The sequence below is a fragment of the Oncorhynchus nerka genome, unplaced genomic scaffold (genome assembly GCF_034236695.1).
Source record: "Oncorhynchus nerka isolate Pitt River unplaced genomic scaffold, Oner_Uvic_2.0 unplaced_scaffold_1052, whole genome shotgun sequence".
Classification (NCBI taxonomy): domain Eukaryota; kingdom Metazoa; phylum Chordata; class Actinopteri; order Salmoniformes; family Salmonidae; genus Oncorhynchus; species Oncorhynchus nerka.
In genome coordinates this window covers 180,819-195,000 of record NW_027040260.1, presented here as the reverse complement: position 1 = coordinate 195,000, position 14,182 = coordinate 180,819, and the positions used below count along the sequence as shown (strand labels likewise).

The 14,182-nt window shown below is 54.4% G+C and overlaps 1 pseudogene; it reads right to left on the bottom strand.

Moving 5' to 3' along the window:
- Nucleotides 1–4,795: 4,795 nt before the first annotated feature.
- LOC135570188 (E3 ubiquitin-protein ligase TRAF7-like) overlaps nt 4,796–14,182 on the bottom strand; it is a 29,870-nt pseudogene continuing 20,483 nt past the window's right edge.

Here is a 14,182-nt window from a genome sequence, read left to right as displayed (position 1 = left end):
TCATCCTAGTGTAATAGAGAGATCAGAAACTCACGTTGAGCATGGAGGCATCTCTCCTAAACTCCATCAGGTCTTCACTCAGCTTACTCTGGTTCTCATCCAGGACATCTGGAACACACCCCCCCAGGTCAGAAACATACACCACCCCCCCAGGTCAGAAACATACACCCCCCCCCAGGTCAGAAACACACACCCCCCCAGGTCAGAAACATACACCACCCCCAGGTCACCCCTAACATACACCACCCCCAGGTCAGAAACATACACCCCCCCCAGGTCAGAAACATACACCCCCCCAGGTCAGAAACATAGAAACCCCCCAGGTCAGAAACACCAGAAACCCCCCCAGGTCAGAAACATACACCCCCCCCAGGTCAGAAACATACACCCTCCCCCCAGGTCAGAAACATACACCCCCCCCAGGTCAGAAACATACACCCCCCCCCAGGTCAGAAACATACACCCCCCCCAGGTCAGAAACATACACCCTCCCCCCAGGTCAGAAACATACACCCCCCCCAGGTCAGAAACATACACCCCCCAGGTCAGAAACATACACCCCCCCAGGTCAGAAACATACACCCCCCCAGGTCAGAAACATACACACACCCCCAGGTCAGAAACATACACCCCCCAGGTCAGAAACATACACCCCCCCAGGTCAGAAACCCCCCCACCCCCAGGTCAGAAACAGAGAGACACCCCCAGGTCAGAACCACCCCCTCAACATGGACCAAAACTTCAGAAACCAGGTTCCTCCAGGGTCCAGAAACAGACAGTTTCCCCCAGGTCAGGAACAATGTCCCCTTCAGACAGGGTCAGAGAGGGAGGGTCAAATCCTATCATCAACATGGAACCTATCAGGGAGAGAGAGAGGGAGGGTCAACATGGACCTCAGGAAGGCAATGTCCTGGTCAGACATGGGAACCCTCAGAGAGAGAGGGAGGGTCAACATGGAACCTATCAGGGAGAGGGGAGGGTCACCTGCATCTCATGGAACCTATCAGGAGAGAGGGTCAGGAACCTATCAGGGAGAGAGGGAGGGTCAATCTCATGGAACCTATCAGAGAGAGAGAGGAACCTATCAGAGGGTCAACATGGAACCTATCAGAGAGAGGGGAGGAACCTATCAGGGAGAGAGAGGGGGTCAACATGGAACCTATCAGAGAGAGAGGGAGGGTCACCTGCATCTCATGGAACCTATCAGAGAGAGGGAGGGTCAACATGGACCTCAGGAAGGCAATGTCCTGGTCCTTCTGAGACAGGGTCACCTGCATCTCATGGAACCTATCAGGGAGAGGGGGAGGGTCAACATGGAACCTATCAGGGAGAGGGGGAGGGTCAACATGGAACCAATCAGGGAGAGAGGGAGGGTCAACATGGAACCTATCAGGGAGAGAGGGGGAGGGTCAACATGGAACCTATCAGGGAGAGAGGGGAGGGTCAACATGGAACCTATCAGGGAGAGAGGGAGGGTCAGGGAGAGAGGGAGGGTCAACATGGAACCTATCAGGGAGAGAAGGGTCAACATGGAACCTATCAGGGAGAGGGGGAGGGTCAACATGGAACCTATCAGGGAGAGAGGGAGGGTCAACATGGAACCTATCAGGAACCTATCAGAGAGAGGGAGGGTCAACATGGAACCTATCAGGGAGAGAGGGAGGGTCAACATGGAACCTATCAGGAGAGAGGGAGGGTCAACATGGAACCTATCAGGGAGAGAGGGGGAGGGTCAACATGGAACCTATCAGGGAGAGAGGAGGGTCAACATGGAACCTATCAGGGAGAGAGGGAGGGTCAACATGGAACCTATCAGGGAGAGAGGGAGGGTCAACATGGAACCTATCAGGGAGAGAGGGAGGGTCAACATGGAACCAATCAGGGAGAGAGGGGGAGGGTCAACATGGAACCTATCAGGGAGAGAGGGAGGGTCAACATGGAACCTATCAGGGAGAGAGGGAGGGTCAACATGGAACCTATCAGAGAGAGAGGAGGGTCAACATGGAACCTATCAGGAGAGGGGTCAACATGGAACCTATCCAGTCAACATGGAACCTATCAGGGAGAGAGGGGGAGGGTCAACATGGAACCTATCAGAGAGAGAGGGTCAACATGGGGGAGGGTCAACATGGAACCTATCAGGGAGAGAGGGTCAACATGAGGGGCAATGGGAGACAGGGTCAACATGGAACCTATCAGGGAGAGAGGAGGGTCAACATGGAACCTATCAGGGAGAGGGGGAGGGTCAACATGGAACCTATCAGGGAGAGAGGGGGGTCAGGGTCAACATGGAACCTATCAGAGAGAGGGAGGGTCAACATGGACCTCAGGAAGGCAATGTCCTGGTCCTTCTGAGACAGGGTCACCTGCATCTCATGGAACCTATCAGAGAGAGAGGGAGGGTCAACATGGAACCTGGAACCTCAGGGAGAGGGAGGGTCAACATGGAACCTATCAGGTCAACATGGAACCAATCAGGGAGAGAGAGGGAGGGTCAACATGGAACCAATCAGGGGAGAGAACCAATCGGGAGAGGGTCAACATGGAACCTATCAGGGAGAGAGGGAGGGTCAACATGGAACCAATCAGGGAGAGAGGGGTCAGGGAACCAATCAGACAACATGGAACCTATCAGAGAGAGGGGAGGGTCAACATGGAACCTATCAGGGAGAGAGGGAGGGTCAACATGGAACCAATCAGGGAGAGAGGGAGGGTCAACATGGAACCAATCAGGGAGAGAGGGAGGGTCAACATGGAACCAATCAGGGAGAGAGGGAGGGTCAACATGGAACCAATCAGGGAGAGAGGGAGGGTCAACATGGAACCAATCAGGGAGAGGGAGGGTCAACATGGAACCAATCAGGGAGAGGGGAGGGTCAACATGGAACCAATCAGGAGAGGGGAGGGTCAACATGGAACCAATCAGGGAGAGAGGGGGGAGGGTCAACATGGAACCTATCAGAGAGAGAGGGAGGACCTATCAGGGTCAACATGGAACCAATCAGGGAGAGAGGGAGGGTCAACATGGAACCAATCAGGGAGAGAGGGAGGGTCAACATGGAACCAATCAGGAGAGAGGGAGGGTCAACATGGAACCAATCAGGGAGAGAGGGGGGTCAACATGGAACCAATCAGGGAGAGAGGGAGGGTCAACATGGAACCAATCAGGGAGAGAGGGAGGGTCAACATGGAACCAATCAGGGAGAGAGGGAGGGTCAACATGGAACCTATCAGGGAGAGAGGGAGGGTCAACATGGAACCAATCAGAGAGAGAGGGAGGGTCAACATGGAACCTATCAGGGAGAGAGGGAGGGTCAACATGGAACCAATCAGAGAGAGAGGGAGGGTCAACATGGAACCAATCAGAGAGAGAGGGAGGGTCAACATGGAACCAATCAGGGAGAGAGAGAGGGAGGGTCAACATGGAACCTATCAGGGAGAGAGGGAGGGTCAACATGGAACCAATCAGAGAGAGAGGGAGGGTCAACATGGAACCTATCAGAGAGAGAGGGAGGGTCAACATGGAACCAATCAGAGAGAGAGGGAGGGTCAACATGGAACCTATCAGAGAGAGAGGGAGGGTCAACATGGAACCAATCAGAGAGAGAGGGAGGGTCACCTGTACCTCATGGTTGTACGTACCTGTCATCTGTCTGCTGCAGGAACTCCTTCAGCCCTTCAAACTTAGGGGTCCAGATGTGTGGAATACGTATCCTGGTTACCGATAAACGCACATCTGAGGAGAAGGAGAGAGAGAGGGGTCAGACAGGGGGTCAGAGGGGGTCAGACAGGGGTCAGACAGGGACAGAGAGGGGGTCAGACAGGGAGAGAGAGAGAGGGGTCAGACAGGGGGTCCAGATGTGTGGAATACGTATCCTGGTTACCGATAAACGCACATCTGAGGAAAGGAGAGAGAGAGGGGTCAGACAGGGGGTCAGACAGGAGAGAGGGAGAGAGAGAGGGGTCAGACAGGGGGTCAGACAGGGGAGAGAGGGGGTCAGACAGGGGTCCAGGGGAATACAAAGGGTCAGACAGGGGGAGAGAGGGGGGGGTCAGACAGGGGAGAGAGGGGTCAGACAGGGGACAGGGGGTCAGACAGGGAGAGAGAGGGGTCAGACAGGGGTCCAGATCCAGATGTGGAATACGTATCCTGGTTACCGATAAACGCACATCTGAGGAGAAGGAGAGAGAGGGGTCAGACAGGGGTCAGACAGGGGTCAGACAGGGAGAGAGAGGGTCAGACAGGGGGTCAGACAGGGAGAGAGAGGGGGTCAGACAGGGGTCCAGATGTGTGGAATACGTATCCTGGTTACCGATAAACGCACATCTGAGGAGAAGGAGAGAGAGGGGGTCAGACAGGGGGTCAGACAGGGAAAGAGAGAGGGGGGGTCAGACAGGGGGAGAGAGAGGGGTCAGACAGGGGTCAGACAGGAGTCAGACAGGGGTCCAGATGTGTGGAATACGTATCCTGGTTACCGATAAACGCACATCTGAGGAGAAGGAGAGGAGAGGGGTCAGACAGGGGGTCAGACAGGGAGAGAGAGGGTCAGACAGGGGGAGAGAGAGAGGGACAGGGGTCAGACAGGGAGTCAGACAGGGGGTCCAGATGTGTGGAATACGTATCCTGGTTACCGATAAACGCACATCTGAGGAGAAGGAGAGAGGGGACAGGGGGTCAGACAGGGGGGGGGTCAGACAGGGGGTCAGACAGGGGTCAGACAGGGACAGAGGGGGGTCAGACAGGGGTCAGACAGGGGGTCAGACAGGGAGAGAGAGACAGGGAGAGAGAGAGGGGTCAGACAGGGAGAGAGAGGGAGTCAGACAGGGGGTCCAGATGTATGGAATACGTATCCTGGTTACCGATAAACGCACATCTGAGGAGAAGGAGAGAGAGGGGTCAGACAGGGGTCAGACAGGGGTCAGACAGGGAGAGAGAGAGGGGGTCAGACAGGGAGAGAGAGGGGGTCAGACAGGGGGTCCAGATGTATGGAATACGTATCCTGGGTTACCGATAAACCTATCTGAGAGAAGGAGAGAGAGGGGGTCAGACAGGGGGTCAGACAGGGAGAGAGGGGTCAGACAGGGGTCAGACAGGGAGAGAGAGGGGGTCAGATCAGGGGGTCCAGATGTGTGGAATCTATCCTGGTTCCCACCCTGTAAACGTTCTATCTGAGGAGAAGGAGAGAGAGGGGTCAGACCCTGGGTTAGACAGGGAGAGAGAGAGGGGTCAGACAAGGGGAGAGAGAGAGGAAGTCAGACAGGGGTCAGACAGGGAGTCAGACAGGGGTCCAGATGTGTGGAATTCCCATCCTGGTTACTATAAACACACATCTGAGGAGAAGGAGAGAGGGGGTCCCACAGGGGTTCAGACAGGGAGAGAGAGAGAGGGGTTCCCAGACAGGGGTTCAGACCATCAGGAGTCAGACTGTGGTCCAGATCAGGGAATACGTATCCTGGGTTACCATAAACACACATCTGAGGAGAAGAGAGAGGGGGTCAGACCCTGGGTCATACAGGAGGTTAGAACAGGGGGTCATATCAGGGGAGAGAGATTCCCACCCTGGGTCCAGATGTGTGGAATACCCCATACTGGTTACCGATAAACACACATCTGAGGAGAATCCTAGAGGGAGGGGTCCCACCCTGAGGTTCATCCTATCAGTGAGTGTTTATACCCTTTTCTATCCCATCAGAGAGATTCCCACCCTGTGGTTCTATCCTATCAGAGAGTATTCCCACCCTGTGGTTCTATCCTATCAGAGAGTATTCCCACCCTGTGGTTCTATCCCATCAGAGAGTATTCCCACCCTGTGGTTCTATCCTATCAGAGAGTATTCCCACCCTGTGGTTATACCCTATCAGAGAGTATTCCCACCCTGTGGTTCTATCCCATCAGAGAGTATTCCCACCCTGTGGTTCTATCCCATCAGAGAGTATTCCCACCCTGTGGTTATATCCCATCAGAGAGTATTCCCACCCTGTGGTTCTATCCCATCAGAGAGTATTCCCACCCTGTGGTTCTATCCTATCAGAGAGTATTCCCACCCTGTGGTTATATCCTATCAGAGAGTATTCCCACCCTGTGGTTCTATCCTATCAGGGAGTATTCCCACCCTGTGGTTCTATCCTATCAGAGAGTATTCCCACCCTGTGGTTCTATCCTATCAGAGAGTATTCCCACCCTGTGGTTCTATCCCATCAGAGAGTATTCCCACCCTGTGGTTCTATCCCATCAGAGAGTATTCCCACCCTGTGGTTCTATCCCATCAGAGAGTATTCCCACCCTGTGGTTCTATCCTATCAGAGAGTATTCCCACCCTGTGGTTCTATCCCATCAGAGAGTATTCCCACCCTGTGGTTCTATCCCATCAGAGAGTATTCCCACCCTGTGGTTCTATCCCATCAGAGAGTATTCCCACCCTGTGGTTCTATCCCATCAGAGAGTATTCCCACCCTGTGGTTCTATCCTATCAGAGAGTATTCCCACCCTGTGGTTCTATCCTATCAGAGAGTATTCCCACCCTGTGGTTCTATCCTATCAGGGAGTATTCCCACCCTGTGGTTCTATCCTATCAGAGAGTATTCCCACCCTGTGGTTCTATCCCATCAGAGAGTATTCCCACCCTGTGGTTCTATCCCATCAGAGAGTATTCCCACCCTGTGGTTCTATCCTATCAGAGAGTATTCCCACCCTGTGGTTCTATCCCATCAGAGAGTATTCCCACCCTGTGGTTCTATCCTATCAGAGAGTATTCCCACCCTGTGGTTATATCCTATCAGAGAGTATTCCCACCCTGTGGTTATATCCTATCAGAGAGTATTCCCACCCTGTCTCTCTAGAGACAGCAGGAGCGGTAGAGATACTCTTAATGATTGGCTATGAAAAGCCAAACTGACATTTACTCCTGAGGTGCTGATGAACATGAACATTGGAACATCTTGGCCATGTTCTGTTATAATCTCCACCCGGCACAGCCAGAAGAGGACTGGCCACCCCACATAGCCTGGTTCCTCTCTAGGTTTCTTCCTAGGTTTTGCCATTTCTAGGGAGTTTTTCCTAGCCACCGTGCTTCTACACCTGCATTGCTTGCTGTTTGGGGTTTTAGGCTGGGTTTCTGTACAGCACTTTGAGATATCAGCTGATGTAAGAAGGGCTTCATAAATACATTTGATTTGATTAGTACATTTCCCATTGTTCGGCGCCAAATTTTCCGGAAACCCTGGTGTGTGTGTGTGTGTGTGTGTGTGTGTGTGACCTACCCATATTTGGAGTGAGGGCACTTGATGTGTTCACATTCCTTAAGGTGTCCCTCCAGGTTCATGGTGAGGAGAGGAGGGCAGGAGGGGTTGTTGGGACAGCGCACTGGACGGTAGTCACAGCTCACCTCGTGCTCCCTGCAGGTCAGAGGTCAACATCAGGTCACAGCAAAAGGGGATCGTTTCCCTCCGACGTCTAACAAGCAAAGGGGATCGTTTCCCTGAAACGTCTAACCAGCAAAGGGGATCGTTTCCCTCCGACGTCTAACCGGCAAAGGGGATCGCTTTCCCTGAAACGCCTAACCGCAAAGGGGATCATTTCCTGAAACGCCTAACCAGCAAAGGGGATCGCTTCCCTGAAACGCCTAACCAGCAAAGGGATCGTTTCCCTGAAACGCCTAACCAGCAAAGGGGATCGCTTTCCCTGAAACGCCTAACCGGCAAAGGGGATCGCTTCCTGAAACGCCTAACCAGCAAAGGGGGTCGCTTTCCCTGAAACGCCTAACCAGCAAAGGGATCGCTTCCTGAAACGCCTAACCAGCAAAGGGGATCATTTCCTGAAACGCCTAACCAGCAAAGGGGATAATTTCCCTGAAACGCCTAACCACCAAAGGGGATCGCTTTCCTCCGACGCCTAACCAGCAAAGGGGATCGTTCCTCCGACGCTAACCAGCAAAGGGGATCGCTTTCCGAAACGCCTAACCAGCAAAGGGGATCGTTTCCCTGAAACGCCTAACCAGCAAAGGGGATCGCTTTCCCTGAAACGCCTAACCAGCAAAGGGATCGTTTCCCTGAAACGCCTAACCAGCAAAGGGGATCGCTTCCCTCCGAAACGCCTAACCAGCAAAGGGGATCGTTTCCTGAAACGCCTAACCAGCAAAAGGGATCGTTCCCTGAAACGCCTAACCAGCAAAGGGGATCGCTTCCTCCGACGCCTAACCAGCAAAGGGGATCGCTTCCCTGAAACGCCTAACCAGCAAAGGGGATCGTTTCCTCCGACGCCTAACCAGCAAAGGGGATCGTTTCCTGAAACGCCTAACCAGCAAAGGGGATCGCTTTCCCTCCGAAACGCCTAACCAGCAAAGGGGATCGTTTCCTCCGACGTCTAACCAGCAAAGGGGATCGCTTTCCCTGAAACGCCTAACCAGCAAAGGGATCGTTTCCCTGAAACGCCTAACCAGCAAAGGGGATCGCTTCCCTGAAACGCCTAACCAGCAAAGGGATCGCTTTCCCTGAAACGCCTAACCAGCAAAGGGGATCGTTTCCCTCCGAAACGCCTAACCAGCAAAGGGATCGCTTTCCCTGAAACGCCTAACCAGCAAAGGGGATCGCTTTCCCTGAAACGCCTAACCAGCAAAGGGGATCGCTTCCTGAAACGCCTAACCAGCAAAGGGGATCGCTTCCTGAAACGCCTAACCAGCAAAGGGATCGTTTCCCTGAAACGCCTAACCAGCAAAGGGGATCGTTTCCTGAAACGCCTAACCACCAAAGGGGATCGTTTCCTCCGATGTCTAACCAGCAAAGGGGATAGTTCCCTCCGACGACTAACCAGCAAAGGGGGTCGTTTCCTGAAACGCCTAACCACCAAAGGGGATCGCTTCCCTGAAACGCCTAACCACCAAAGGGGATCGCTTCCTCCGACGCCTAACCAGCAAAGGGATAGTTCCCTCCGACGCCTAACCAGCAAAGGGGATCGTTTCCTGAAACGCCTAACCACCAAAGGGGATCGCTTCCTCCGACGCCTAACCAGCAAAGGGATAGTTCCCTCCGACGTCTAACCAGCAAAGGGATCGTTTCCTGAAACGCCTAACCACCAAAGGGGATCGTTTCCGAAACGCCTAACCAGCAAAGGGGATCGTTTCCCTGAAACGCCTAACCACCAAAGGGGATCGCTTTCCTGAAACGCCTAACCACCAAAGGGGATCGTTTCCTCCGACGCCTAACCAGCAAAGGGGATAGTTCCCTCCGACGCCTAACCAGCAAAGGGGTCGCTTTCCTGAAACGCCTAACCACCAAAGGGGATCGCTTCCTGAAACGCCTAATCACCAAAGGGGATCGTTCCTCCGACGCCTAACCAGCAAAGGGGATAGTTCCCTCCGACGCCTAACCAGCAAAGGGGATCGCTTCCCTGAAACGCCTAACCACCAAAGGGGATCGTTCCCTCCGACGTCTAACCAGCAAAGGGGATAGTTCCTCCGACGCCTAACCAGCAAAGGGTTCGCTTCCCTGAAACGCCTAACCAGCAAAGGGGATCGCTTCCCTCCGACGCCTAACCAGCAAAGGGGATCGTTTCCTGAAACGCCTAACCAGCAAAGGGGATCGTTTCCTGAAACGCCTAACCAGCAAAGGGATCGCTTCCTTAAACGCCTAACCAGCAAAGGGGATCGCTTCCCTGAAACGCCTAACCAGCAAAGAGGATCGTTTCCCTGAAACGCCTAACCAGCAAAGGGGATCGTTTCCCTGAAACGCCTAACCAGCAAAGGGATCGACGCCTTTCCCTCCGACGCCCAACCAGCAAAGGGGATCGCTTCCTGAAACGCCTAACCAGCAAAGGGGATCGCTTTCCCTGAAACGCCTAACCAGCAAAGGGGATCGCTCCTGAAACGCCTAACCAGCAAAGGGGATCGCTTTCCTGAAACGCCTAACCAGCAAAGGGATCGCTTTCCCTGAAACGCCTAACCAGCAAAGGGGATCGCTTCCTCCGACGCCTAACCAGCAAAGGGATCGCTTTCCCTGAAACGCCTAACCAGCAAAGGGGATCGCTTTCCTGAAACGCCTAACCAGCAAAGGGGATCGTTTCCCTCCGACGCCTAACCAGCAAAGGGGATCGCTTTCCTGAAACGCCTAACCAGCAAAGGGGATCGCTTCCTGAAACGCCTAACCAGCAAAGGGGATCGTTCCCTCCGAAACGCCTAACCAGCAAAGGGGATCGCTTCCCTGAAACGCCTAACCAGCAAAGGGGATCGCTTCCTGAAACGCCTAACCAGCAAAGGGGATCGCTTTCCCTGAAACGCCTAACCAGCAAAGGGGATCGCTTTCCCTGAAACATCTAACCAGCAAAGGGATCGCTTCCCTGAAACGCCTAACCGCAAAGGGATCGTTTCCTCCGACGCCTAACCAGCAAAGGGGATCGTTCCTCCGAAACGCCTAACCAGCAAAGGGGATCGCCCCCGAAACGCCTAACCAGCAAAGGGGATCGCTTCCTCCGAAACGCCTAACCAGCAAAGGGGATCGCTTTCCTGAAACGCCTAACCAGCAAAGGGATCGTTTCCTGAAACGCCTAACCAGCAAAGGGATCGCTTCCTCCGAAACGCCTAACCGCAAAGGGGATCGTTTCCCTGAAACGCCTAACCGCAAAGGGATCGCTTCCCTGAAACGCCTAACCGCAAAGGGGATCGCTTCCCTGAAACGCCTAACCGCAAAGGGGATCGTTCCCTCCGACGCCTAACCAGCAAAGGGATCGTTTCCCTCCGAAACGTCTAACCAGAAAAGGGGATCGCTTCCCTCCGAAACGCCTAACCAGCAAAGGGGATCGTTTCCTCCGAAACGCCTAACCAGCAAAGGGATCGCTTCCTGAAACGCCTAACCAGCAAAGGGGATCGCTTTCCCTGAAACGCCTAACCAGCAAAGGGGATCGCTTCCCTGAAACGCCTAACCAGCAAAGGGGATCGCTTCCCTGAAACGCCTAACCAGCAAAGGGATCGCTTCCCTGAAACGCCTAACCAGCAAAGGGATCGCTTCCTGAAACGCCTAACCAGCAAAGGGGATCGTTCCTCCGACGCCTAACCAGCAAAGGGGATCGTTCCCTCCGACGCCTAACCAGCAAAGGGGATCGTTTCCCTGAAACGCCTAACCACCAAAGGGGATCGTTTCCTGAAACGCCTAACCAGCAAAGGGGATCGCTTCCCTGAAACGCCTAACCACCAAAGGGGATCGCTTCCTGAAACGCCTAACCACCAAAGGGGATCGCTTCCTCCGACGCCTAACCAGCAAAGGGGATAGTTCCCTCCGACGCCTAACCAGCAAAGGGGTCGCTTTCCTGAAACGCCTAACCACCAAAGGGGATCGCTTCCTGAAACGCCTAACCACCAAAGGGGATCGTTTCCTCCGACGCCTAACCAGCAAAGGGATAGTTCCCTCCGAAACGCCTAACCAGCAAAGGGGATCGCTTCCCCTGAAACGCCTAACCACCAAAGGGGATCGCTTCCCCGAAACGCCTAACCAGCAAAGGGGATAGTTCCCTCCGACGCCTAACCAGCAAAGGGGATCGTTTCCTGAAACGCCTAACCAGCAAAGGGGATCGCTTCCGCTCCGAAACGCCTAACCAGCAAAGGGTTCGCTTCCCTGAAACGCCTAACCAGCAAAGGGATCGCTTCCCTGAAACGCCTAACCAGCAAAGGGGATCGTTTCCTAAACGCCTAACCAGCAAAGGGATCGCTTCCTGAAACGCCTAACCAGCAAAGGGATCGTTTCCCTCCGAAACGCCTAACCAGCAAAGGGATCGCTTCCCTGAAACGCCTAACCAGCAAAGGATCGCTTCCCGAAACGCCTAACCAGCAAAGGGGATCGCCCTGAAACGCCTAACCAGCAAAGGGATCGCTTCCTGAAACGCCTAACCAGCAAAGGGGATCGCTTTCCTGAAACGCCTAACCAGCAAAGGGGATCGCTTCCCTCCGACGCCTAACCAGCAAAGGGGATCGCTTCCTGAAACGCCTAACCAGCAAAGGGGATCGCTTCCTGAAACGCCTAACCAGCAAAGGGGATCGCTTTCCCTCCGACGCCTAACCAGCAAAGGGATCGCTTCCCTGAAACGCCTAACCAGCAAAGGGGATCGTTTCCTGAAACGCCTAACCAGCAAAGGGGATCGCTTCCTCCGAAACGCCTAACCAGCAAAGGGATCGCTTCCCTGAAACGCCTAACCAGCAAAGGGGATCGCTTTCCTGAAACGCCTAACCAGCAAAGGGATCGCTTCCTCCGAAACGCCTAACCAGCAAAGGGGATCGCTTCCCTGAAACGCCTAACCAGCAAAGGGGATCGCTTCCTGAAACGCCTAACCAGCAAAGGGGATCGCTTCCTGAAACGCCTAACCAGCAAAGGGGATCGCTTTCCCTGAAACGCCTAACCAGCAAAGGGGATCGCTTCCCCGAAACGCCTAACCAGCAAAGGGGATCGTTTCCCTGAAACGCCTAACCAGCAAAGGGGATCGCTTCCTCCCGAAACGCCTAACCAGCAAAGGGGATCGCTTCCTCCGACGCCTAACCAGCAAAGGGATCGTTTCCTCCGAAACGCCTAACCAGCAAAGGGGATCGCTTTCCTGAAACGCCTAACCGCAAAGGGGATCGCTTCCTCCGACGCCTAACCGCAAAGGGGATCGTTTCCTGAAACGCCTAACCAGCAAAGGGGATCGCTTTCCCTGAAACGCCTAACCAGCAAAGGGGATCGCTTTCCTGAAACGCCTAACCAGCAAAGGGGATCGCTTTCCTGAAACGCCTAACCAGCAAAGGGGATCGCTTCCTGAAACGCCTAACCAGCAAAGGGATCGCTTTCCTCCGAACGCCTAACCGCAAAGGGGATCGCTTCCTCCGAAACGCCTAACCAGCAAAGGGGATCGCCCGCCTCCGACGCCTAACCGCAAAGGGGTTCGCTTCCTGAAACGCCTAACCGCAAAGGGGATCGCTTTCCTGAAACGCCTAACCGCAAAGGGGAAACGCCTCGCAAAGGGATTTTCCCTGAAACGCCTAACCGCAAAGGGATCGCTTTCCCTGAAACGCCTAACCGCAAAGGGATCGCTTCCCTGAAACGCCTAACCGCAAAGGGGATCGCTTTCCCTGAAACGCCTAACCGCAAAGGGGATCGCTTCCCCGAAACGCCTAACCGCAAAGGGGATCGTTTCCCCGAAACGCCTAACCAGCAAAGGGGATCGCTTTCCCTGAAACGCCTAACCAGAAAAGGGGATCGTTTCCTCCGACGCCTAACCAGCAAAGGGATCGCTTCCTCCGACGCCTAACCAGCAAAGGGGATCGTTTCCCGAAACGCCTAACCAGCAAAGGGGATCGCTTTCCCTGAAACGCCTAACCAGCAAAGGGGATCGCTTCCTGAAACGCCTAACCAGCAAAGGGATCGCTTTCCCTGAAACGCCTAACCAGCAAAGGGGATCGTTTCCCTCCGAAACGCCTAACCAGCAAAGGGGATCGCTTCCCGAAACGCTAACCAGCAAAGGGGATCGCTTTCCTCCGACGCCTAACCAGCAAAGGGGATAGTTCCTCCGACGCCTAACCAGCAAAGGGGATCGCTTTCCCTGAAACGCCTAACCACCAAAGGGGATCGCTTCCTGAAACGCCTAACCAGCAAAGGGGATCGCTTCCCGAAACGCCTAACCACCAAAGGGGATCGCTTTCCTGAAACGCCTAACCACCAAAGGGGATCGCTTCCCTCCGACGCCTAACCAGCAAAGGGGATAGTTCCCTCCGAAACGCCTAACCAGCAAAGGGGTCGCTTCCTGAAACGCCTAACCACCAAAGGGGATCGCTTCCCTGAAACGCCTAATCACCAAAGGGGATCGCTTTCCCTCCGAAACGCCTAACCAGCAAAGGGGATCGTTCCCTCCGACGCCTAACCAGCAAAGGGGATCGCTTCCATCTGAAACGCCTAACCACCAAAGGGGATCGCTTCCCTCCGACGCCTAACCAGCAAAGGGGATAGTTCCTCCGACGCCTAACCAGCAAAGGGGTTCGCTTCCTCGCCTAACCAGCAAAGGGGATCGTTCTAAACGTCTAACCAGCAAAGGGGTTCGTTTCCTGAAACGCCTAACCAGCAAAGGGATCGCTTTCCTGAAACGCAGCTAACCAGCAAAGGGATCGTTTCCCTTAAACGCCTAACCAGCAAAGGGGATCGCCCCTCCCTGAAACGCCTAACCAGCAAAGGG